This window comes from Gadus chalcogrammus, chromosome 23 (assembly GCF_026213295.1).
Source record: "Gadus chalcogrammus isolate NIFS_2021 chromosome 23, NIFS_Gcha_1.0, whole genome shotgun sequence".
Taxonomy (NCBI): domain Eukaryota; kingdom Metazoa; phylum Chordata; class Actinopteri; order Gadiformes; family Gadidae; genus Gadus; species Gadus chalcogrammus.
Window position 1 is genome coordinate 7,244,152 of NC_079434.1, and position 27,949 is coordinate 7,272,100.

The 27,949-nt window shown below is 52.0% G+C and overlaps 1 pseudogene; it reads right to left on the reverse strand.

Annotated features, from left to right (window-relative positions):
* Nucleotides 1–27,949, reverse strand: LOC130377635 (rho GTPase-activating protein 21-like; annotated as a pseudogene).

Below are 27,949 nucleotides of genomic sequence, written 5' to 3' on the forward strand. Positions count from 1 at the left end.
TCTACTCAGCTAATTACCTCAAAATACCTGAAAAGGTTTCCTAAGCCATTTAGTGGTCTCTCAGTCTGGTTCATTAATACTGTGTTTGATTTGCCAGCAAACTCGCCTGATCTGAACCCCCTTCAACATCCTGCTGACGGCTGAACATCCTAAAAGAATGCAATGCACATATGATAGAAGAGGAATTGTTTTCATTGAACCAAAATATGTTCCAAGATCCGTAATCAAATTTTGTGTGTATTTCCCGGCCTTACTTAAATACAGAAGCCTACTTTTAGTACACACATTTGTGAAATCGTAATCGTAATAGTATTACCATGGAAATTTTCACGAAAGTGCTGAGAAACGTTCTGCCACCTCACAACCCTGTTTGTGAATTGCCTGAGTAGATCCATGGCCCACATATAGCCAGATGGCTGGATATGAAAAAATTGTAAGATTGTTACCAACCCCAACTCCCCAATAATTTGATTTGCAAAATGAGTGCTGTAATAGTAGGAAATGTATGCTGTTTTTTGATACGCCCAAAATAAAGGCATGTCAAATTATTTTTATTTTTTTTAAATGACGAAGAATTTTGTGTAAAGGGTTGTGGACTTAATCGAAACGGCAAACAAATATACACACATGTCAAACGAGTGCTTATTTTAGCAGTGAGCCTTCATGAATTGGGTGTTAATTAAGGGGTAGGATACTTTAGACATCGCCAAAACAACAGATGTCAAATGGGATTTTATTTTTGTTGCAAAAAGGCAGATGAACTGGATAAAAAGCACGGACACAGTGATGTTATAAAGACGTATATTTATTTCCAGTGTCTTTTCAGGGAGGGCCTGTACACAGACGAGAACCCACGGCTGCATGCAGTTCCAAAGGCCATGCCTCTTGATTTCCGTTAACTTGCAGTCAATCCCAGCGATGCCGGCAGCCATGCACTCAATTACTGTGGTTGTAAAAACATGGTCATATCATTGTTGTAATGTGACCTCCAGCTTTGGTTGAGTTCTCTTTTAGTAAGAATTTAACAGCCATTCAAATCTCTAAACATAAAAATACGGAATGATTATAAACGTTTTTTCGTGTTCCAAAATATTTTTTCAGTTAGTGTCAATTGGGACTCGTACAATAAACTTCATTTTCACACACAATCAATTCCAAATAGGCACTTTACTTCATTTTATTATTATTATTTTGGGGCTAAAGTAATAAAAAACTAAAAACAAATCAATCATTTGTGTTTTGTTTTCAAACGTCCTATTTTTGGATTGTGCATTCGGAAATAAAAATATGTAAAACAAGAATAACATACCGTCATGTCTTCAACATTTCAATACAAGGTCGTATCATTTTTCGTCCAACTAATAAAATAATTCCAGTCCTCGGGGCTTGTGTCTGTCTGTTGTGGCTGTACTATAAAACAATAGAAAAATAAACCTTCTATAGTACACAGCACAGCAAGCAGCCCTTGAGCGCACCTACATTCAAGTAAAGAGACACCGGAAACGTACGCGTCGCCCCCCGACAACACCGTCGTCACGATGAAAACGAGCGCAAATCGACGTAAGCAAAAGTCCTACATTCTTCAAACCGGCCAGGATAGTGACGAGGGTATCACCGCCGTCGGGTTGGAAACTAACTCGTCAAGACTGCGATTGGACGAGGAGAAACGGAACACTCCTATGGCACGCCGTGTTCAAAGTCCGGAGGGTAGGTTCACACTTCTGCTCCGTGTGGCGTGGAGAGTGTAAACGTGTTCGGGAAGACGTGGCGGCCGTTGATGGGGGGGGGGGGGGGGGCCTATTTTTCCTTCATCATCATCGTGGTGTCGCGGCGTAGCGAAAGAATCGACCGCTCTTCATCTCAGCTGACAGTTCGCATGGGCCTCTACACGGACTATGTACAGTACAAACATACAGTATATACACAGGGTGGATATATACTCGGTAGAAAAAATATTGTGCAATAACTCTAAAACGCTAGAATACAAAAAAGAAAACAAAGCCATCCCGTTCCAGTCTCTGACCTCTCACAGGCCCCCCCAACCCCCAACCCCACACACACGCAGACATGCACACACACACCCCCGCTCACAGGTACTGATAGAACCGCGAGCGGACCACCACGTGCGCCCCGGACAGTTTGTGGGGGTGGGCGTCGGCCACGGCGCCGGCCCGGCCGCCGCCCCCCCCGTTGAGCCGCTCCTGGGGCTCCTTGGTCGGGGCGGGCCGCGGCGAGGAGGGGTCCGCCGCGTCCTCCTCCGGGAGCGCCTTGGGGGCCGCCTCGGCCGCCCGGCCCTGGGGGGCCGGGGCGGGGCAGCGGGCGGCGCGCAGCTCCCCGCTCAGCCAGCCGCGCAGCGTCAGCTCCCGGTGGGCGCGGCCCGGTTTCAGCCGCTCGCAGGCAGACAGCTCCGCCTCCTGGTCGCCGCCCCCCTGCTCCCGCCAGTCGTTGATGACGGCCAGCTCAGCAAAGTCCCGCTGCCCGCCCATGGTGTGCCGGCGCCGGATGCTCTTCCTCTTGGCCCGGGCCTCGGGGCCCCCGGGGGGGGCATGGCCCTTGGCGCCCGGCGCGGCGGCAGTGGCGGCGTCGTCGTCGGCGACGGCCGTCCGCAGGCGGAGCTTCAGCCGCTCGGCGATCTTGATGCGCCAGGTGGGCTGGGCGCGCTCCGACTCGCTGCGCGGCGACGAGGAGCTGAGGCTGCCCGTCGACCGGCCCTTCCTCATCACATCCAGCACGCCGGACAGCCGGGCCCTCCCCTCGCCACCGCCGCCGGCCACGCCCTCCGCCGAGGAGTCGCTGTCCGTCTTGTGCCTCAGGGAGCGGCGGCGGGACGTCCCGTCGCTCCCGGTCAGCCGGTGGGTGGGGAAGAACAGGCGCCGCGTCTCCGGCTGGCCCGCCGCGCTGCCGTCCAACGCCGCCGCCGCCGCCGCCGCGCGCTCGCCCCGATGGCCCCCGGCGGTGTCCGGCCGCGGCGTGGACTGGCTGCTGCCGCCCTGCGGCGCGAACACGGGGAAGTCGCTCTCGCTGTCCGTTTCCAGCGCCGGCCGGCCCTCGCTGAGCAGCTCGCTGCGCTCGTCGTCCGCCTCCTCGCCGCCGGGCGTGGCGCCGCACTCCGCCCCCGACTCCGCCCCCGTCAGGAAGGTGACGGAGGAGGTGGTGGAGTAGTCCGAGGTAATGGAGCTCACCTCCGCGCCGGCCGCCGCCCCCCCGCCGCCGCCGCCCGACCACGCCCCCAACGTCCACTTCCTGGGTCGCGACCTTGCAGCCGCCGCCGCCGCCGCCGAGGCTCCGGAGCTGCCGGTCCCGAGGTCGGAGGCCGTCTCGTCCGACAGCGACGACTTGGCGCCGGTGGCTGCTGCTCTGGCCCCGGGGCCCGCCGCGCCCGGGGGCTTGGGGGACGGCGAGGGGGACGGCGAGGGCTGTCGGGACAGCGCCCGGGAGAAGAAGGAGTTCCTGTGCTCCTTCTTGGTCACCTCTAGGCTCCGTCCGTTCTCCTTCCTCCAGGCCTCGGCCCGCGCCTGCTCCGTGGCCCCGTCCTGGCCCCCGTCCTGGGCCCCGTACTGGGCCCCGGAGCCCTGCAGGGGGGCCTGGTGGAGGGGGAGGAGGAGGCCGTCGGGGGTCTGAGCGGCGCCGGGCTCCGGGAGGACGGCGTCCAGGTCCTCGTCTGAGCTGCTAGGCGGCAGCTTCTCCTTGGACTTCCTTCGCTTGCGGCTGGCCACAGCAAAGATGGAGGAGACTAGGAGCTCTCTGCTGCACCCCTCCCTCCCTGGGCCCAAAGAACCCTGCAGAGAGAGAGAGAGAGAGAGAGGGAGAGAGAGAGGCGGGAGAGAGAGAGAGAGAGAGAGAGAGAGAGAGAGAGAGAGAGAGAGAGGGAGAGAGAGGCGGGAGAGAGAGAGAGAGAGAGAGAGAGAGAGAGAGAGAGAGAGGCGGGAGAGAGAGAGGGGGAGAGAGAGAGAGAGAGACGGGAGGGAGAGGGAGAGAGAGAGAGAGAGAGAGAGAGAGAGAGAGAGAGAGAGACAGGAGGGAGAGGAAGAGGGAGAGAGAGAGAGAGAGAGAGAGAGAGAGAGAGAGAGAGAGAGAGAGAGACGGGAGGGAGAGGGAGAGAGAGAGAGAGAGACAGGAGGGAGAGGAAGAGGGAGAGAGAGAGAGAGAGAGAGAGAGGGGTGATGAGGAGAGAGATGGAGAGGGGAGGGAGAGAGCAGAACAGAAAAACAATGAAAACTCTCGCCGTGGAAGAGTCAGCGCGTCCAGGGCAGCAAACAGAAGTGGTTGGTTTGGCGAGTCCCGCCTGCCTGTACAGACCAGCGGCTGCAGGGCTGCTCCTCGGCAGCTCCACACAGCAGAGAGAACAGCATGTCAGGGCGACCACTGACCGCTCCCAGCACGGTAGTAGCACCTAGCAGCCGGAGAGCACTGAGCGTAGCTAGCGTAGCGTAGCATGCGATGGCCCCGCGGCAGCCTCATCACAGCACAGCGCAGCAATGGAAGCTTCGTTGGCTTCGGGTCAACACACGCCCGTGTGGACGCGGACGCAGGGCGGCGGCGGAGGGCTGGCGCTGACACAACAGTCCATGGAGACATTCTGTAGCCGCTCTCACGTGTAGCGTATCTGATCCCAGTCCACGGCAAAGGCTCAGTCGGTTCCACGTCGACGCAACGACCACGCAGACCTGTTTTGGTTCTGCGTCGGGGGTTCAGTGAGCGGACCAATCACAGCCCTCGCTGCTGCGTCGCCTAGACGCAAGGCTACCATGTTTTGAAGGCGCACGTCAGGCCCTTGCGGTGGACGCAAGGAGGGTCGCAAGGGTAAACCCCCTTGCGTTGCGTCGACGTGGAACCATAAATAAGCCTCAAGGCTCCGGCTACCCCCCCCCCCCCCTCCTTGCCCCGCCCTAGTTTCGGGTCATAAATGTAAGGCAAACATGTGCACTAGCGAGCTAGCGGTTAGCAGTCGGTGCGGATGGATCGTTCGAGGCCGCCGCCGTCGTGGTGTATCTCCCCGGTTAGCCTACACTCACCACTCAAAGGTGGGACGGTTGAGTGGGTTTCCCCCCTGTACACTGCGCACCCGTACACCTGCTTACCTTGGACTTAGCCGAGTCACTAGTGGCTGAATCTGCAAGGGACACAAAAAGAAGAGGAAGAGGAATTAGCATACGATAGAGAAACAAATAGGATAAAACTAACTCAACAGGTGAGGAGGGGATGGAGGCGTTACATGAGGACGTCAACCAGAGAGAAATAATAAAGAATGACAAATAAAATACTGGAAGATGAGTTTTTGAGACGAGTCACAGAACTGGAGGTGGAGCGACAAGGAACAAGGAGTATTGCAAAAAGTGATGATGACCGATGAGCAGTGGGGGTAGCTGCATGCGCGTGACACATCACAGACAAGCAGGCCATGCGACTTTGTTACCACGGCAGTATGTAAAGACCGAGAACCTTCCCAGTTGTATGTGCCCTAATTCACTGTGAGAGTCAGTGGACAAGCCCGTATCGTGGTGCTGTTGCTGGCATAGTAACAGGGGGAGGGAGGGGTTGCCATGACGACAGTGACTTTGATCGGATGGCCACGGTGCAAACCCAACGAACACAAGTGCCGGAGGAGGGGGAGGGGTACGGGGGAGGGCCAATAGGAGGAGAGGAGAAACTGACAACACGTAAAAACACAAAACAGTCCGTCCATTCCCCTGCTGTGCCTCGAAATACTCTCCACACCTGGGATGTGCCGTTACCGTGGCTCAACTGCTACACCGAGTAAGCAGAGTTCAGAGCCGTCTGAGGATCCTAAGAAGTAATTAGAAACGACTGATGGAGCCAAACATCCGCCATGTTGGATATGGCGTCGGCCATCTTGTCTATCAAGCTACAGAGACTGGTCCGGTCCGGTTGTGGATTTAGTTCTGGTTTAGATACGCAGTGAGAGCGGTGGTAAGAGCACATCCATACGTTAGTATCAGTTTAGTTTTTCTATTCAAGCCCCACCCCTCCCCCGCCCCGCCCCAACATACAGATGATGATGTCACGGAATGAGGGTGAGGAAACAGACTGGGGGGAGGGGGAGGGGAGGGGAGGGGAGGAGCCAGGGTCCCTACCGGTCTATCTCTCCCGTTGGCAGGCTTGTGGTGAGACAGTGGGGAGAGGAGACACCGCACAGCGTTCAGACAGAACCAGCTCTCTGGGCGCGCGTATGCTAGGACACCATACCGTACCGCGTGCACACCCCACCTTTCTCTGCCTCTTTCTCTCCCTCTCGCTCGCTCTTTCTCTGATCACTCCCCCCCCTCCCCTCTCTCTCTCCCTCTCGCTCGCCCCCTGTCTGTTGTCAAAGCGCGGCCGTCGTGGTCTGGAGAGGCGGCGGCGGCGGCGCTCAACAGAAGTGAGGCGCGGTGCAGAGGAGGCAGCTACAGTGGGGGCAACACGTCTCCTTCCTCCTACAGTCCCAGCTGCCCACGGCGGACATGAGGGAGTCCATCAGTGACATCACGGCGCGATACACCCCGCCCACTTGGCCTGTGTCAGGGTGAGTGATGGTGTGTGATGTAAAAGCCTCTAGGAGATGCGACAGAGCCTCACTACAGACACACAGGGACCAGAGAGCCGCCTCACGCTTTAAAAACACACTCGCTCACGGGACCGGGCGGTCCTTTAGTTTGGTCTGGTCTTGATTAGTTTGGTCTGGTCTGGTCTGGATTAGTTTGGTCTGGTCTTGATTAGATTGGTCGGGTCAGGTCTGGATTAGATTGGTCGGGTCTGGATTAGTTTGGTCTGGTCTGGTCTGGATTAGTTTGGTCTGGTCTGGATTAGATTGGTCGGGTCTGGATTAGTTTGGTCTGGTCCGTTCTGGTCTGGATTAGTTTATTCTGGTCCGGTCTGGTTTGGGTTAGTTTCTTCTGGTCCAGTCTGGTTTGTATTAGTTTGTTGTGGTCCGGTCTTGCCTGGTTTGGTTTAGTTTTGTCTGGTCTGGATCGGTTTGGTCTGGTTAATTTGTACTGGATTAGTTATGTCTGCTTTAGTTTGGTCTGGTCCGGTCTAGTCTAGTCTAGTCCGGTCTGGTTCCAGTCTTCAGGGTAAAGAGCATGGTGGGTTAGTGCAACAGGGCCAAAGCCGAGAGGAAGGGGGTTCATAAACCTACACCATGGAGCCAACATGGCTGCCCGGCACAACCGGATCTACCGTCTACAAACACCACGTATGATGGGCGTGAGGAGTGGGCAGTGACCTGTCTGTCGCCTTTCCCAAACAACATCAACCGTTTTGTTGGGGATGTCTGCCATAAGGACAACATTACGAACCACGGCTTTGTGCTGCAGTGAATGCCTGCAGTCCATGGAAAACGTTTCATATTCTCGCGGTTCTAGGGCAGCAGGGCTCCATAGTGAAGGTTTAAGCATCGGGAGATAACACATACCCCCTTAAAGCAGGGTCAGATCTAACATAAGGAGATCTAAGGGGACACAGAGAGAGATGCATATTATTCTACATACACATCAGGGAGGGGTGAGTAGAAGTGCAGGCAAGTTATTTATTCCTTCGTCTTTTCATCACTCTATCAATCGTTCGCTGTCTCACGGACTCACTCACTCACTCACTCACTCACTCACTCACTCACTCACTCACTCACTCACTCACTCACTCACTCACTCACTCACTCACTCACTCACTCACTCACTCACTCACTCACTCACTCACTCACTCACTCACTCACTCACTCACTCACTCACTCACCCATGAAAAGGAGAACACCAATAATTTGTCCACTCTTCCCCAGGCCTTTTGAGTAAAAGTGAGTAAGTCACAGATAAATCCAGACCTATTTTAGCCAAGGTAGCACGGCTGAGGGGGGAGTGGGGGAGGAGTCACTCTAGGTAAGAGGAGGAGCATGATCATCATCATCTTCATTATCATCATCATCATCAACACAGCATATAAAGGCGCGTTGAGCTGTGAGACCAGGGGGAGGGGGGGGGGGGGGGGTGTTACCTGACACTTCCCCCTGCGACGCGCACGTGCGTCCGATGTTGGTCAGCAGGTGGTCGATGTTGGGCACGGGCTGCGACTCCACCGCACTCTGGTCCCGCGACGCCATCTGACCCGGGCAACGGAGAACACACACGTTGGTCGGAGACACGGGTCCATGGCCTTGCAATCGGTAATCGGATGATCGCAATTTGGAATTTTGGCCCAATCATTCTCCAAACTAAGATAAATCGAGGTGAAAGTATTTTTTTTTTTGGACATTTTCTATTGCACAAATGCATCATGTTTCAGACTCAAAAAGAATCCTTTGATAAACGTGATTTCAATATGGAAATCACGATTATCAAACGATTATTTTGATCATCGTGACTGCTCGACTGCTGGATGTTTTTTCCATATGGGGCAGTCCTGCACGGGACCCTTCCACCTCTGGAGGGGGGTCGGTGTCTGAGGGGGGGGAGGTGTTTCTAATTGGGTGGGTGAGTGTTTGCGTAGGCTCCAGATGAGCGGTTGTCTTCATGTTTTGTGTGCACTTTGCCCCGCCTAATTCATCCTTCTGTCTGCTTTAGCGTTCTGCGGCGCCTGCGACCAGAGGCCTGGACTCCCCTGACGTTCCACCGGCCAGCCCCCCATCGCCATAAGGTGAACATTTTGCTTGTATAATGATGGCCCCCATTGCACTCCTAACCCCCCTGTAAGGAAGGACCCCCACTCTGTGTTCCTTCTCAAGATTGCTTCCTTGCATATTATGGGAGTTTTGCCCTCTGGGGGGGCTAGGGTTGGGGGGGGGGGGTCATGAATACATGGCCTCTTAAGCCCTTTAAGACGGTAACCGTGGTTAAGAGCTATAGTATAATATAACATAATTTAATAGATTGAATTAGTTGGTGGTGGGAAGGTGAGGAGACACAAGAGCTAAACAAGTTTGAAATGTCTCCGGGTTAAGTGCTTTCAGATATCTAAGCCTTGTGTATGAGAGTGCTGTTGTAATTCTTCATTAACAATGTTACAAGATTGACTAAATTACACAGAGAGGAAGGCAGAGAGAGAGAGGGAGAGGGAGAGGGAGAGGGAGAGGGGGAGTGAGTGAGTGAGTGAGTGAGTGAGTGAGTGAGTGAGTGAGTGAGTGAGTGAGTGAGTGAGTGAGTGAGTGAGTGAGTGAGTGAGTGAGTGAGTGAGTGAGTGAGTGAGTGAGTGAGTGAGTGAGTGAGTGAGTGAGTGAGTGAGTGAGTGAGTGAGTGAGTGAGTGAGTGAGTGAGTGAGTGAGTGAGTGAGTGAGTGAGTGAGTGAGTGAGTGAGTGAGTGAGTGAGTGAGTGAGTGAGTGAGTGAGTGAGTGAGTGAGTGAGTGAGTGAGTGAGTGAGTGAGTGAGTGAGTGAGTGAGTGAGTGAGTGAGTGAGTGAGTGAGTGAGTGAGTGAGTGAGTGAGTGAGTGAGTGAGTGAGTGAGTGAGTGAGTGAGTGAGTGAGTGAGTGAGTGAGTGAGTGAGTGAGTGAGTGAGTGAGTGAGTGAGTGAGTGAGTGAGTGAGTGAGTGAGTGAGTGAGTGAGTGAGGTGAGTGAGTGAGTGAGTGAGTGAGTGAGTGAGTGAGTGAGTGAGTGATGAGTGAGTGAGTGAGTGAGTGAGTGAGTGAGTGAGTGAGTGAGTGAGTGAGTGAGTGAGTGAGTGAGTGAGTGAGTGAGTGAGTGAGTGAGAGAGAGAGAGAGAGAGAGAGAGAGAGAGAGAGAGAGAGAGAGAGAGGAGAGAGAGAGAGAGGAGAGAGAAAGAGGGAGAGAGAAGAGAGAGAGAGAGAGAGAGAGAGAGAGAGAGAGAGAGCCTGTAAAGGCGATGGCTCTACCCACCACTGGCTCCTCACTGTCCTCGTTGGTGAAGAACCAATCGTACTGTAATAGAGAGAGGAGAGGAAAAGGAGGAGTCACTCTCTCAGCAGGAGGACCCCCCACACGGGACAAGGCAAATATTATGACTACAGCACTGTTCATACGACAGGTACAGGGGAGAGAAAGGGGACAGACAGGTACAGGGGACAGACAGGGGAAAGACAGGGGACAGACAGGTACAGGTGAGAGACAGGGGACAGACAGGTACAGGGGACAGACAGGGGAGAGACAGGGGACAGACAGGTACAGGTGAGAGACAGGTACAGGTAGAGGCAGGAGACAGACAGGTACAGGGTAGAGGCAGGAGACAGACAGGTACAGGTATAGGTAAGAGACAGGTGACAGACGGTTACAGGTGAGACAGGAGACAGACAGGTACAGGTGAAAGACAGGAGACAGACAGGTACAGGGGAGAGACAGAAGACAGACAGGTACAGGTGAGACAGGTACAGGTAAGAGACAGGAGACAGACAGGCACAGGTGAGAGAGAGACAGACAGACAGACAGACAGACAGACAGACAGACAGACAGACAGACAGACAGACAGACAGGTCCAGGTGCTCACATTGTGTATGAGGGTCTCTACGATGCGGTACTGGTCGGGCATGTGGGTCACCATGTCGGTCATGTTGTCCTCCGACCTGCGCACCAACGTGGGACCGAACACAATGGCCAGATTCCTGGGCTCCATCTGACAGACACACACACACACACACACACACACACACACACACACACACACACACACACACACACACACACACACACACACACACACACACACACACACACACACACACACACACACAAACAACCACAATCAGAACAAACATTAGCACTTTAGCTTGACCCTGAGGCCTAACTTAATGTATGTGCACTTTGGTTCTGTCAACAGATCACCGCTTGCAGTGCACGTCTCCTGAATCCACACCTTGTTCTTCTCAGAGTTATCGGCGACGGCTTTGAGGTGAGCAGAGAGGAACTTGAGGGTCTGGTAGTGGTGGTCCGGCAGCTCGTGCAGCTGTAGAGAAGAGAGAGACGAAACACACTGAGTTTATCACAGGGACGCGTCAGCAAGCAATACGCCGTCTAGGGGATACATCAGCATACTGCACACCATATGGAGAGAACACAGCACACAGCAAAGGACTAAACAAACACAGTCTCATATAGAGCCCGACCGATATATCGGCAGGCCGATATTATCGGCCGATATTAGGCATTTTTCAAACTATTCGGTATCGGCATTTATAATGGCCGATAAATGAATATAAAAAATAAAAAAAGGTTTGTCCACCAGAGGGCGCTCTAACGCCCCAAGCCCGCTGATTCAGCCAGAGTTATGCAGAGTGAATGACGGAGATCGACGGAGATCATCGGTGTTGTTCATGTGTGCAAGTGTGTTCATGGTAAGTTGGCAACTGTCACGAGACATACATTGCTTGAATAACAATTAAAAGAACATCAATTCTCTAAAGTCGATAAGCATGACTTAATTCATGACTACCATGTCCAGTTTTGCTGTTGTTACGTGTTAGCTGAGAGTAAAAAGGATTTAAAGGATAACTACAAATAACCGATGTTAGGGAAATCTGTTAGTTTTGTTGCGCGTTTCTGGATTTTTTTTAAAAACATATATCGGATTTTTAAATCACAAAATATTCGTATCAGTATCGGCCTTAAAAAATCCTATATCGGTCGGGCTCTAAAGCACACCATAGCACAGAGCACATCATGAAGAGCTCTTAGCACACGATACAACGCACAACGGAGTCTCTAGGATAATCGGGCCGCCAGGGGTAACGGTGTCGTAGCGTACCAGGCGTTGATAGCTTTGAGTCGCTCCGCCGGGTCCTCTATCCTGTTGGCCTCGATGAAGTCAGCGTACTTCTCTGTAGGACACAACAGACGGTGGCAGTGAGCCGGCGGATGAATGTAGAACGTTTCAGTTGTTTTGACCTTGTAGTACTTTGTTGTTAACCCAGCTCAGAACCGTACCGTTGGTGAACAGCGGCTCAGGAAGCTTCCGGAAGAAGGACTTCAGCAGACTGCTGATCACGTTCAGGTCCCTCCATTTCTACAACGCAGGAGTCGGGATCAAAGTTCAATGGATGAGAGGGGATAGACGTGTGTGACCGTGTGTGACCGTGTGTGACCGTGTGTGACCGTGTGTGTTTGGGATTGGTGTTGATGGATGAGGGGGTGTGTGTGTTTGTTTATGTGTGTGTGTGTGTTTGTAGTGGGTGTCAAGTGTTCTTGGTGTAGTGAGTGTGGATAAAGAACTGTGTCATCGTTGGGGTATGAGTCTCACATGGTCCTGGCTATCTTGTGTGTGTGTGTGTAGTGTACGGTATGGACTGTGTGTGTCTATGTGTGTGTAGTGAACAGTGTGGACTGTGTGTGTATGTGTGTGTGTGTAGTGAACAGCGGGTCCTCACATCGTCCTGGGTGTCGATGTGGGCCAGCCCCTTGTGGTTGAGCTCGTCCTGCAGGGAGGAGATGGCGGTGTTGTTCCCCGGGACGCGGTAGATCCCCGTGTACTCCAGGCCCCGCTCCTCCACCACCCTGCAGCACACCTCCACGATCAGGGGCACAAACTACACACACACACACACACACACGCACACACACAGATAGAGACACACACACACACACACACACACACACACACACACACACACACACCACACACACACACACACACACACACACACACACACACACACACACACACACACACACACAGATAGAGACACACACACACACACAACACACACACACACACAGATAGAGACACACACACACACACACACACAGATAGAGACATACACACACACACACACACACACACACACAGATAGAGACATACACACATGCACGCAGACACACACAGACAAAGACAAACACACAAAGGTACACACACAAAAAACACACACACACACACACAGATACAGACATACACACACAGACAAACAGATAAATACACACGCACACAAACAAAGACACACGCACACACACACAGAAACACACACACAAACAGAGATGAACATACAGAGAAGACTTGAACTTGAGTGTAACTATGGCCACTGCCTTCCAGTTAGGATGTATTCTGATTCGAGAAGCTTCCTTAATACTAAAGAACAACTTAAATGTAACTATGCCACTTCCTTCAGTATGGATTTGTTCTGAACGTGTAGCTTCCTAAGTAATACAGAAAAACTTAATCACAATCCCAATATCTAGTATCTCGATACCAGGATATCTGTTGCCAGATCCTGAAATTGATATTGTGTCTCACATCAGCACTAAAAACAACAAGCTGTCAGCATCTCACTCGGAAGAATACAAATATTCAACCACACACACAGTGTGTCTCTGCTGTAGTGTCTGATAATCACCTGAAATTCGATTCTTGTTATTTCCAAAAACAAACAGAGTTACATCTCTGTGAAAATAAGGTGGACCAACTTTGCATTCTGAAAAATTGAATGGAAATGATTCAAAGCAGTAAGTTCTTAGTAACTGAGTCGTCCTAAAATAATACCCAAACCTAGATGTCTCCTGCTGGGTGTTTTCAGATTTACCAAGGAAACAATTGTTTCATGAAATCAAAATCTCAATCCAAACATTTCTCAGTTGTTCTGTCCCGAATGGGGTTGATTTGGTCTGGACATGGTTTGTTTTTCTCTTGTCAGCTAATTCAACCCCTACATATTTATTTTCTATCACTAGTTTTCCTAACGCTGCGGTAATATTATACACCACATCATTTGAATGAATGAATGAATGACTTTGGGCACGGGCGAACTTCACCATGAATCTCGCATGCATGAGTAAACAAATGAAGACATGGAGACAAACGCGGACGGCAGAGAGGGTCAGACCTTGATGGCTTGTTTCAGCGGGCCCCAAAGCGGCAGCGTTCACAACAGGCTTCACCCTCACAAGTGACGGACGATAACTGAACACGGTCGGTCCTCAGGTGAGGGGGTCTCTACCTGGTTGGTCTGGGCGGGGGGGGGGCAGTCGTCCAGGCGGACCCCAAACGTGAGCCCAGGACAGTGTTTACGGTCAAACTTGCTTCTTCATCCGGGCTCTCCATGTCCCCTTGTCCTTTGGGGGGCTGCTTTCCCCTGGACACACGCGCGCGCACACACACACACACACACACACACACACACCACACACCACACACACCACACACACACACACACACACACACACACACACACACACACACACCACACACACACACACACACACACACACAATATTAGTAGGGCTCTGGTGCATTCCAACAGAATTAGTAACAATAGTAACTCAAAATATGCTCTGGCACTAGGTCGAGAGCCACATTGGTTTGGCGAAAATGTATGTGAGCGTAAAAACAGTCCAACATGTAGCCATCTGGGCTTCATAATCTGGGCTTCATAATACTGCTGCGTTATTCTACACAATCATCAAATCATCAAAGATGCAAACTACTTAGATTAATAGATCACATTGTGGTGTTCTGTTTACGCTTCCTACTTTGAGTCCAAAACCATGAATGAGCTTATGCCACCTCCAGTAACATCATGCGTTTCTTATGCTACGAAATCAGCAAACCATTCAGCTGTCAGTATTTTGACACTTTTGACACTATCCAATGAGAATAAAGGCAATCTAACTGTAGAGGGGGTGCATATAGGGGCAACACTGCTGTGCATATAGGGGCACACTGCCATTGCATATAGGGGCAACACAGCCGTGCATATAGGGGGAACACTGCGTGCATATAGGGGCACACACAGCCGTGCATATAGGGGGAACACTGCCGTGCATATACGGGGGAACACTGCCGTGCATATAGGGGCAACACTGTGAATGGATGAACCAAAAGACTCGAAGGTCTCCTACCTCTGTGCAGGTTCTGGCGCTCTGCCTCAGCTTTGGGCGACTGACCACAGCTGGCCTTGCCCTCTTTCTCCGGTTCCCCCCCATCAGGGTGTTTCTGGGGACTGCCGGGGCACCTTAGGGGACACCTCCGTCTTACTGCCGGTAGGACTGGAGGACAACACACACACACACACACGCACGCACACACACACACACACACACACACACAACACACACACACACACACACACACACACACACACCACACACACACACACACACACACACACACACACACACCACACACACACACACACACACATAGTAAGCACTAAAGGTGTCTGATGCATTACTTGCATGTTTTTGAATAAGAAGACGTTTTTGACGTTGTGGATGAGGTCAGACCCAACCCCCTCTCTTTCTTTCTCCCTCTCACCTCTTCTCTACTCACCCACCTTGCTCTCCTCCATTCCACTCTGCACCTCTCTCTCTTCCGCCTCCCTCCCTGCCCCTCCCTCTGCTTCCCTCATCAAGGTGTTGTACTCTTTGATCTTGCGGCTGATGAGGGTCACGGCTGGTCAATCACGGAGTTCTGAGATTAACATGCATAAACAATATCAGATCTCTGTAATGCTCGGGTCATGTGGCTTGTCTTTAAGACACTAGTGTGTGCATGTGTGTCTGTGTATGTGTTGTGTGTGTGTGTGTGTTGTGTGTGGTGTGTGGTCGTGTGTGTGTGTGTGTGTTGTGTGTGTGTGTGTGTGTGTGTGTGGTGTGTGTGTGTGTGGTGTGTGTGGTGTGTGTGTGTGTGTGTGTATATGTTTCTCCTGGATGACTCTGGTGTGTGTGTGTGTGTGTGTCTGTGTGAGTGTGTCTGTGTTGTGTGTGTGTGTGTCTGTGTGTGTGTGTGTGTGTGTGTCTGTGTGTGTGTGTGTGTGTGTGTGTGTGTGTGGTCTGACCTCGTGGTCCAGGTTCTCCTGGATGACTCTGATCCAGGCCAGCATGTCCTCGCGGTCCTCCCGCCTGGAACAGGACCTCACAGTCGAGAGGTGGTGAGCCGCAGCATCGCTTTGCGCTTGGTTTGTCGCTGTACGAGATGTCCACCAGGCAGGCCTTGATGCTGATGGGCTGCGGCTCGTCCACCAGCGGGCCAGTGGGTGTGCGCCTGGGCCTCCTTCTGTCACGGTACAGGCAGAGCGAGTGTCCCCGCAAGACCGCGCCTACATCTGCTTCCAGGGACGCATGCCAACGCCGCCACGCCTGCAACACACACACACACACACCCACAACACACCACACACAACCCACAGGGTTACGCTGTGCCCACGCCTCCAAACCCACCGCGGTCGTTGTCACCAGACGTGGGTTTGTGGGCTCTAGGGTTGGAGATAAGCGTCGCTGGATGCCTCATTCGGATTGAGGCAGTCTATGGATTGACTGTAGGATAGTCAGAGATTGCAAATGAGGTGCAACGACTTACCAGGCCTCACGTGGTCACCCTGTATTGGTACCTTTTTTTTAACAGTTTACATTTTCAATATAGTCCACGCTATATGTGACATTAAGGATTTGGTCATGTTTGTTGATCAGGAACAATAGGACTGGCCCGGGATATTAATGTCATGGTGATTTATGAGCGTTTAGAAACGATAACACACTTTGGTCCATCAGACAAAGACGCAGACAAAGAGAGGTATTAAGAGGCTACGCTATGGAAACAGGGCCAGATCTTATCGATCCCTTCTATGTAAACTGTCAATGCCGTTTAACTTCAACCCCAATTATATACGCCCCACCACTGTGGGAAATGTGTGTGTGTTTCATCAGTTCGTCCCCACAAATGTGTTAAATATGTGTGAGTGTGTCATATATACAAGCCCCACAAATGTGTTAAATATGTGTGAGTGTGTCACTATATACAGGCCCCACAAATGTGTGAATATGCGTGTGGTGTGCCGTCATCATATATATATATATATATCTATAATATATAATATATATGGTGAAGCGGTTTGCAGCCTAGGACTTATAAGGCAATCAAAGCAGCACACACCTTGTTCTGGTCCCGAGTGGAGCTGTTTAAAGTGCAGGAAGGACCCTCTTTGGTGGCGGTGCAGGAAAGTGTCAGAGGACGAATCTCTCCTGGACCCCGAGTCCTCTGAGGAGCAGTCGGACACCTGAGGGACAAACGCCGTAGAGAACAGGACCGACCCACCGACCAGCCGCACTCCTTACGCCTGAACCCCTGGGCTGCCTGCTGCAGTACCAGGGGGCCGCTCTTCAACAAGGGGTGTGTTCGATGTGTTCGATTCCCATCGTTGGTAGTCTACCTGGGGTCTACCTTGAGCAAGAGGCCATAGCAACCACCTGATCATTAATTGACACGCATTGAATATTCTGTGAGTCACTTAGGTTCAAGCGTCTCTACATAACTAAATATTAAATACAAACAGATTATTCTGTTATATTACAGAACAAAATTTCTTTACTTTTCAGTGTATATAAGAAGGTGTGTAAGTCAGCGTGTCTGGATAGAATAATGATTTAAAATCAAAATAGAATAAACAAATGATAAACAATCGTGTGCTGTTGCTTTACTGGAACCGTAGCCCCGCCCTGTTCCTTTATGCTATCAGAGGGGATCAACAGACAGGAAGGAGAAAGGAGAAAGGGTCTTATGGGCTGGGCACGGCCTCACAGGCTGCCCAGCGTCCACCCTCCTGTACCCGTCAACATGGTCTATGTGTGGGGCTGTGTGGTGCAAAGAGGACTCACCTTCTTCAGGCCTTTCAGGCCAGAGATGAGAGACCTTTGTTGGGGGGAAGAGAGGATAGGAAAGGGTTTTAGATTGTGAGAGATTAGACCTGATCGTTCAAGGATGCAAAACCAATGATCTTTCAAAAGCAAAAGTACATTCAAGCGGTAAAAAGTAAACACTGAGAGAGGCCTACAATTGTGTGTTCATTGGTTACCACAATGCAATCAAAAAGATTGACAGACAAGAATTGGCTCTAGATTTCTCCATTATCTTTTCAGGGAGATTAAGTTAGTATTTTTGAGGGTCAGTTAACCAAATACTCATCGTCCATTAAAAAACGAAAATTCGCTTAATCTAACATTCGTCATCTGACAACATACAGAAAAAAGCATTTTGCCAACAGAGTGATTAATATTGATTGGTGATATGATGGGGGCTCACCCTCTGGCCTCCTCCCTGTGGAAGTCCAGACCCTCATCGTAGGACTTGGACCTCTCAGTCCTGGAGGCAGAGTCTGAATCCGTCACCGTGAGGCAGAAAGAACCTGAGAGAGGAGGGGAAGCAGAGGGCCAGTTCATTATGATCAATAATCACACACATGAAACCAGATGAACAACATGTGAATATGAGACAACAAAATTTCATTTTTTAAAACAAGTTACATTTTATAATTGGTGAACTCGATAACTAGCTAGCTACTTATTAAAACGATCTAAACTTCAAACCAACTCAGAGGAATTAATTAGCCAGTACCTTGGTCATGTGACCGCTGTCGGCGTATGAGAGGGGCCGTGACGTGGGGCTCGAAGGTACGGTAGTGATGACGGGCGTCCCCGAGATGACCGCGCAGGCGGGGATAAGTAGCGTGTCGTGGTCAACGCTGGGACTCGACGGTTCATCTGAGGACCAAAACACACATTTCATTATAAAATGCATATGGGGGCCGAAACACACCACACACACATTTCATCATATATGGGGACCGGAACACACACATTTCATCATACAGAGCATGTGGGGACTTTAACACACACACACTCACAAACAAACACCTGCACACACATATTTGGTTACATAGAGCATATGAGGACTGCCCGTGATCCACTTCTCGTAAACTCCTCTAAAAGTAAAAAAAATGTGCTGATACTGATCGGCATCGGCTATCAGTCTGAACACAAGGCTGAATGTGTCAATACGATCCGGTGGTTGTAGATGTTGTTTAAACTCGCTGCAGTCCTTTGGAGTTATTTCTAAGTGGCTCCATATCGATTGCATGCTTTGATTAGACCCAGCCTCACTTAAAAATCGCTCTGAATAAAAAAATCAGAACTCTCGTTGGGTACCTCCCAGCACTTTACTCTTGTTTTCATCACCTTCAGCTGTGAGCCCCTTTTATAGGCCTGCTATAAACAGGTGTCTAGGAGCCCAGTTTACTGCCTGACCTCAGCGCTCGGGCGCTCAGGCCCCGCCCTGAGCTCCGGGGGAGTGGAGGGGAATGATGAGTCTGTTTCTAAATTACAAGGTTGTTTTGATTGCACAGATTGGAATATCTTCAAGGACTCTGCTTCAGATATTGATAAGCTGACTGACGGTGTATGCTGTTATATCTCTTTTTGTGAGGATTCTGTGATTCCTAAAAAACATGTAAAAGTGTATGCAAATAATAAGCCATGGGTCACTAGTTCCCTGAAACAAGTGCTAATGAAAAAACATAGTGCTTTTCACAATGGGGATGTGGATGAAAATAGAGAGGCAACTAAGGAGGACAGAGCAGAAATCAAGAGGGCTAAATTACAATACAAAAATAAGATAGAGGAAGACTGGGAGTAACAACTTGAAAGCAGCATGGGATGGTGTTAAAAGAATGACAGGTTTGCATAAAACACAAAACAAGCCAGTCCGTATCCCAATGTATAAGAGTGATAGCGATTTATCTGAACACATTCTCTTCCCGTTTTGATATTGATGACTTTTCAGATGAACATAGGACATTAATTAAGGAGCAAGCTCTGGTAAAGTCCACACCATTCTCAATTACACAAGAAGATGTTAGGTCAGTATTTAAGAGAAATAAGGTCAATAAAAGTCTGGGTCCAGATGGTATTACTGGGAGATTGTTTAAGTGCTGTTCAGAACTGCTCTGTGGGGTGTTCACTGATATTTTTGAGATGTCCTTGGAACAGAGAAGGGTCCCAAAGGCATGGAAGGAGTCCATTATTGTTCCTGTGGCAAAGGGCAACACTACAAGGGGTTTAAATGCCTTCAGACCAGTGGCACTGACCTCACTGGTCATGAAGTCATTTGAAAAGATTGTGAAGGGTCTTGTTGTTAAGGGTGGGTGAGGCCCTGGACCCAAGGCTATTTGCATACAGGGCTAGAAGAGCTTGAGGATGCCCAGATTACACTACTAAATCTCGTGTACAGTCATCTAGATGGTACTGGCAAACACGCCAGCCAGGCTTTTGTTTTTAGATTTTTCTACTGCTTTTAATACTATCCAGCCACATGTTTGAGTCAGTAAACTACTATCAGGATTTAATCTTGAGAGTAATCTTGTGAGCTGGATCACAGATTTTTTTAACTAACAGAACACAACGAGTAAAGGTAAATGGTTGTCTCTATATTGGGACTGTAAAAAATCACCCCCTTCATTATTAATTTGAGACCCTTCCCTCAGGCCGGATACTAAGAGTCTCTCATTCTAAGTCCAATAGGACAAAGAACTCTTTTATCCGTAGCGCAATACGTTTGCTCAATTTGCACAATTCTTTGCACATACCTGTAAATGTATTTAAATTTGATAACTAGATAAGTGTGACCGTTTTCTAACTTAGATTAGCCTGTGTCTATCTCTATGTCGTGTGTCCTTGTGTAGATTGTGTTTTTTACGTGTACCTGACTGCAAGACAAGTTTCCCTTTTGGGACAATAAAGTTGAACTGAACTGAACTGAACTGGGGAGGCGGTAGGTTCCGGGTTCCAACGAAATGTATTCCTTTGCAGATAACAGAGTGATTCTGCTATCGCTGTTTGATTAGAAACAGATTTGACTACCGTCTGAAAGGCCGTCTGACAGCCATGACACACGCTGGCATAGCTTCATGTTAATCTACACAAGACACGCACACACACACACGCACACACACACACGCACGCACACGCACACACACACACATCACACTAATATGACGTCATTCACATTGTGTCATTGTGTCATGTGTCAGGACAGAACAACAATATGACAAACCCTATCAGAAACAGAGTGTATACAACTGTCTACAACCCCATACAGCGCAAAACTATAGATGGAAATGGAGCCTCTGTAAGCTTCATCCAGTTATCTGTATAGAGCTGATACAAATATTAAATAGAACAAAAATATTACGTATATAAATCAATTACAATTAAGTCTAATTATGGCAATTCCCCATAAAACAATATAATTTCATTTGTTCATTTATTTTAGTTTGTCATATGGTTGTGATCATGTGTTCGTGGGTAAACTAAAGCCAGAGTTACTGAACCGTGGGGATATTTCCCACACTGTGTCCGTCCAAACAGGCCCCGAGATCAGGCAAGAAACCAGGAGAGATGGAGCTGATTAACATGAGTACATTCCTACCGGTGCCCGAAAGCCCCTTCTTTATTGGTTGTTTGGGTGTATTTCATCAGCCTGTGTAACGGCCCGGCCTGATATGAACCATGTGATGCGGTCTCAAGAGAGACGTTATCCAACCGCCAACCGAGCCCCCGGTTACCACGGAGAGCTCCGGCGTGACCCCCGTGTGCCAGGCCTGCCAACACTTGTCGAGGCCGGCTGTTTTACACAGCCATCTGTTTTCATGCCTCTAGAACTGCTTTCTGGGCAGGAAAGAAAGGTTGCCCGCCCACCTCTCTCTCTCTCTCTCTCTCTCTCTCTCACCTACATCTTTCCCAGGCTTGTCATTTCCATGCAACAGGATGAGTTATGTTCTCACACGGACATGCGTTCTGTTGCAACCGCAGCTTCCTGCAACCCACACAGCGTGACCTCCAACGCACGAGATACATGGTTCCCTGTAAGGCAGGGGGTGATCAAAGACCGCTGGTTCATGAGAGCTTATGGAGCATGGAGAGTTAATCTGATTGGGTTTGAGGCGTGTGGAGGAGTACGGTAACCAGTGACCCCTTGGGTTGTATGAACTTCAGGGAGTGGAACTAACTAGATTAGAAGTAAGTTTGAAGATTCTACTGTATGATGATGACATTATATTTTCTATGGGGGTGAGGATAGCGCGCCGACGCCCAGTCCTAAAACACCGGGAGATACTCAATCCGATTGGCACACAGCCTAGTCTATCAACAACGGGGGCGGGGCCCAGGCGTTGATGGACAGGTCGAGTTCCTAGTGGGCGAGGGAACGGGCGCACGCGGCCGCGACGCCACGCGTACCGCAGACGGCCCCAGGGCACTGCTAAAACAGCCGCACCGCCAACCCATACCGAGGCATGACCCATAAAACAACAGATATTCAGAGATGGACTGTGGTAAACATTCCAACATGCCTGAGGAGAGCCATGAGGACACGCCAACACTCACTTTGAAGGGAAGGAATACCTGCACCGTGCAGTAAGAGACAGAGAGCTGCAGTGAATACCTTGGGCTCAGGAGCTGTAGTTGGCGATCCCATAATCCCATATTAGCTATCTTACCCCACTTTATTGATTTCGATAAATATATCTTATTATTATTATTATTATTTAACTTACAGCCTGTTGTATTGCAGTATCGGCTTGTTTCATTGCACTACAACCCTTGTGTTACTGTAGTACCTTATCAGGGAACTTTTAACTGCACTTTTCACCTTTTATCAACCAAAACCTGTATGTATTGGAATAATTATTTAGAAGGTGTGGAAATCGATGTTCTCCACCTGGCCGGTCCCCAGTAGAAGCTCTGTGTGTTTTTCAAAGAGAGAGACGATCGGATTTCACACATTATATTTGATTATAGGTAATACGAGAGGTTAAACAGGAAGGGAGCTGGGAGGGCGCGGAGAAGGTGAGTGTGTGTGTGTGTGTCACAAGGTATTTCTGTGTGTGTGCTTCAGATGCCCTAAAGTACTCCGATGTCCACAAAACACGAGAGATGCTGCATGTGCAGCAGCGACGTTGAACTCCCAGCAGAAAGCCTCTGGGTTCATAATCTACCGTTGCCCGCTCCTAAATGTCCTGTGTCTGACTCCACCGTCCCTTCGGTTGAAAGGGTCCACTAAACCATCCTTGACTGTTTTTATCTTCCCGAAAAGGAAACGCCCCCTGATCGCATCATTAAGTGATGTGTGTTGTACAGTGTAGCGGTGTGCGTGTTAGCTCTGTCTGGACAGTACAGTATGGTGCAGTGTAAAAGGACAGTGCAGTGTAGCAGTGTGTGTGTGTTGGCTCTGACTGGAGAGTACAGCTTAGGACAGTGTGCAAAAGGACACTGCAGTTTGGCAGTATAGCAGTGTGTTTGTTAGCTCTTACTGGACAATGTTGTGTATTACAGTGTGTGATAGGACAGTGCGGTGTAGCAGTGTGTGTGTGTTAGCTCTAACTGGACAGTGGCATGTATAACAGTGTGTGACAGCACAGTGTGGGGGTACAGTGTGTTGGTACAGTGTGTGACAGCACAGTGTGTGGTACAGTGTGTGTTAGGACAGTGTGGTGGTACAGTGTGTGTGGTGGTACAGTGTGTGACAGCACAGTGTGTGGTACAGTGTGTGATAGCACAGTGTGGGGGTACAGTGTGTGACAGCACAGTGTGGGGGTACAGTGTGTGACAGCACAGTGTGGGGGTACAGTGTGTGACAGCACAGTGTGGGGGTACAGTGTGTGATAGCACAGTGTGGGGGTACAGTGTGTGACAGCACAGTGTGGGGGTACAGTGTGTGTTAGGACAGTGTGTTGGCACAGTGCCGCCGCGCGTCTCACCTATGAAGGGGATGGAGTCCAGCGAGTCGTTGAGGTCGTCGGAGCCCAGGACGCGGCGCGCCTCCCCCAGCCTCCGGCCCGGCGGCTCCCGGCGGGAGGCGGAGTGCAGGTAGGTCTGCTTGCCGGCGCCCCCTATGGCGGGGCAGGACCTCCCCATCTGAGAGGAGCAGGGGGGGGAGGCGGCCGCTCCTCTCAGGTCGTTCACGGCCAGGACGTAGGACGGGGGCCGGAGCGGCAGCAGGCCCAGGCACTCCCTCCTCCTCAGGACCACGCCCGCGGCGCCGGTCCGCACGGTGGGGGCGCTGGTGGAGCCCCCGTCGGAGAACTCCTTGACCTTCGACCTCAGGGTCGCGGGGCTGTCGCCGTCTTTGGCGAGGCCCGAGGGGGAGGAGACGGCCGCGCTCTGCAGCGGCCTCTGGGCGGGCAGCTTGGAGGCGGAGCCCGAACAGGAGGAGGAGCGTGGCACCGGCCCCCCCGCCCCCTCCTGCCTGCTGTCCATCCTCAGGCTGTCGGCCCGCCCCCGGAGCTGCAGGTGCTGCAGCGAGGCGTGGGCCAGGTGGTTGCCCATGACGACAGCTCTTTGGTCTTTGGGGTGGTCCGCGGGGGGCTCGGAGGCGACTGCTCGGAGGCGGTCGAGCTGTGGGCGGGGGCCGCGAGGGTCGGCCGACCGCCAGCGCGGGGTCGGTCAGGCATTTAGTAAACACAGAGCTGGCGCGCCCCGCCCCCCTGCCCTGCTTCTCCTGCGGGGGCGGGGCTCCGAGGCCGGCCCTAGCTCCCTCTCCCTGGCACTGCAGCAGCCGCCTCCTGCCCGGGGCTGCTGCACCCCGCCTGGTCCCCGGGGACCACGCCCGCCCCCGTCTCCCCGGGACGGCGCCCCAGGAAGTCACAGGACCTGGCCCGGGGCGTGGGACCCCCCGTCGGGGTGGCGGAGTGCAAAGCGTCATGGGATAGGCTGCGGGACCAGGTCCGGGCGGCGGCGGGCCCCCACGCCGCGTCTCCTGCGCCCCCCCCCCCCTTGTTTTCTCCTGGGAGGCGCTGAGCGGCGAGGGCGTGACGGGGGACCCCTGGCGGCCCACCTCCGTCCCCCGGTCGTGGGAGGTGCTCCTCCGTCGGACCTGGGAGCCCAGCGCCTGCCCCCGCTGGGCGGAGCCGGGCGGAGAGGGCGTGGCCGGCAGGGAGTAGGCGGAGCCTCCGCCGGCGGCGGCGCGCAGGCTGTCCAGGCGCTCCTGGATGCTGCGGTTGCCGTAGCTGTGCAGCCGCTTGGCGTCGATGTAGTCCTTGTAGGTGGTGTAGTTCCTCCAGTCGATGCTCTGCCGGGGGGAGGGGGAGGCCGCCGGGGACGAGGGGGGGTAGTGGTTGAGGCCCGGGGAGGCGGTCTTGGACGGTGGGGGGTCCCGTCCCGACAAGGTGGGTCTGGAACCCGAGACCAGCGGAGAGCCCGTCGACCGGACCGAGCCGGCCCCGACGAGGGTCGACGTGGCTACCGTGCCGCGGTTGGTGGAGCCCGGTTCGGGGCCGGGCTGCGGCGAGGCCGCGTGCCGGGGCTCCTCTGTCCGGTGGCTGGGCCCGGCCCGTACCGCCGGCCGAGCCGTGCCCTCCCCCGGGTCGGGGGTCACCAGCACCGTCCTCACGCTCTCGTTGCACACGCACACCACCGTCTGTGTCTTCGGGGAGGGCTGGGGGGCGGCGGGGGTCTGGGGGGCGGCGGGGGGCTCCGTCTCCAGGGGCGCCGGGCCGTCCTCCGAGGCCGGGGCCTTGGCCTCTATCCGGGGGTAGCACAGGGGGGGCGGCGCGGGATGTGGCGGGCGTTGCCGCTGTACGCATCGTGGCCTTTGAGGTATGCATCCTGGGAGTACGCCTGGAAGAGATCGGGAGATGGTTGTTGTTATTGTGGTCGTTCTAATCGTCGTCATAGCAGGATGTGATGTCACAGCTTGCGTAGCGCAGTACACTAGCGGGACCTCTTTGACTCTTGCTATGCCTCAAGCGGGAGAAGAAGGTAGGCTAAGACGGACAGAGAAATAAAACGCTGAATAGTGCAATTAAGACAGCAAGTACGTACCTAACCATCTATCGATATAATCATCAAGAAACCGCGACCCAGAGATACCGTAGTTCCCTTATTATTACTCATTCAGTCCTTGTTTGCAAGCTCAAAAAAGTCGGTTGGTTAAAACTGCGATTGACCCGACAGATGACACACCGATGACATTATTGATGTTACACAATATGATCACCGCCTTGAATGGTAGTTATTCAGTTGTTAGCAGTAAAAAAAAGCAGAATCTGATAAGCGAAAGCTACTGTGCCATTCTGTGTGGGTGATGAGGTTATCAGCAGTGTAAACACACTTCCACGACAACTGTCAGACTGTCAGTAGCCATAGACGCCCCTCCGGCAGCAGGGGAATGGGCCACAAGTTACACAAGAACCCAAAGTGCCACACAAGGCACAGGAATTCACCAGTGTCACACTGTTTTTTTACGCTCGAGTAAACACACACAAAAACACAGAGAAGGGCCGACCAACGGAGCGCACGATAAATCCTCCAAGGAAGAAAATACAAAATAAAACAAGGAATAACCACCAGGATGGAGGAAGAAGGTGAAGAATTAACCGGAAAGCGGGCAGGTCCAGAATGTGGACCTCCGGGGGGCCTGGGCGGTCAGACCCAGAACCGGCCCCTGGGGCTACCCACCTTGGGGCCCGTTGAGCGGGCTCTGAGACAGGAGGAGAGGATGAAGGACCTGCGCCTGGGTCTGCCGGGGGAGGCTCCCAACACCGCCGGCTGGTCCACGGTCATGCTAAACGCTGAGCCACGTCCATCCGACGCCACGGGAACCCTCGGAGCGCTAACGCCAACACCGCCGCCGCCAGCGCTAACCTCGCAAACCGACCGACTGGAGAGAGAGCTCCCACGGACAGAGGGACTTCAGGGAACGTCTGCCTAATCCGCTATTGAATGAGTTTAAAGGGCCAGCCCCTTCCCGAGTGAGAGCTCTTAAACAAATGAAAAGGAGGGAAAGAGAGAGTGTCAGAGAGAGAGAGAGTGGGAGGGGGGGGGGGCGGTTCTGCTGCTGCTGGCGTTGGACTTTGATCAATATCACTCTACCTGGAGGTCTCAGGTTGCTTTATACAGGCAGCCTGCTGTCTGACGCTAAGCCCCGCCCCTCCATTTGCATAGACGATGGAAAAAAACTGACCAGAACCCATGTGACTCAGAGTGAGGCAGAGAGTGCTCCCAGGAAATGAATGCTGGAGGAATCAGAGCCTTACAGAGATCTGGGAGATTAATCCGTCTGTGTCCCGTGTCTTGAGGCACCGTACCTGCAGTCACTGTAGTTTCCAGCTCATGCATGACTAGAAGTGTACACCTCGGAGTGGGATTGGTCCTTCAACACCTGCCTGCACGCTGGTCGACAGCCAATACAACTCAATGGCGTTGACGTACCCACCGAAGCAGCTCTCCCACAGCGGGGAGGATTATCTATCGTTGCGGTCGGCCGGTATTGGGCAGCCGCGCCGCTGGGAGCCCTGGGAACAGACCACCGGCCCCCGGCTTCGGCTCCTGATCAAGAGCACTTAAACCACGAGCCGCACCGGAGCCTTGCTCAAAGGTACTTAACACGGGCTGGGATTCCTGAGGAGAGCACCTTGTGCCTGGTCGGTGGCTGTTGGACCCGACTATGTGCTAGCACCGAGAGACCAGCCTGAACCCAAACCAAACGCAGCAGAACAGGGTTCCCACTCTTTGGGGCTTAGTGTTTTCCAGGTATTTTCCAGGACGTTTTCCGAAGCCGTGCCACCGGAACGTTCACTCCCACCTCACAGGAGTATCTCCTCACAAAGCTCTGCCAGCTGCCTCATAAACCTTTGACAGACAACTGTTTGAGTCGGTGTCTGAACAGAGGCCACACAAACATTGAAATATGTGTTGTAGCGCAGCCCTCGAAATTACCCATGGCATATTGAGAAATTCAGTTATTTTTAATACGTTATCCATGCCTGGTAACCGAACTTTTGACAGTTCACAACAATTTCAGGAGAATTTTCCGAGACAGGAGGCATGAATAAAGCGGTTGGCATGGGAACAGCAGATCCACAGTGAAACGCACACAGCAAGGAACGAAAACGCAAGCAATGTGAGAAAAGAAAAGGAACTGAAGAAACGGAAAATGGCCGTGCGAGGCTTACCAGAGCGGTGATGTCCCGGGAAAACTGGGGTCCGCGGGTTATACAGGCCGGGGCGGAGGACAGAGCGAGAGAGAGGGAGAAAGGAGAAGGAGAAGGAGAAGGAGTAGTGAGCATTGAGGAATAAATGAAAACGATTTAAAGGCGAACCAGCGCCACCAGGGCAGGGAACAAGGAAGGAGGAATGGGAAGGAGGGAAGGAAGGAAGGATCAATGAGGGAAGGAGAAGAGCGAGATGCTGTGACAGAGCCTTCATACCCATAATCATCATCATCATCATCACTGCTCTGGTCCCTCCTCTGACTCAACCTTCAT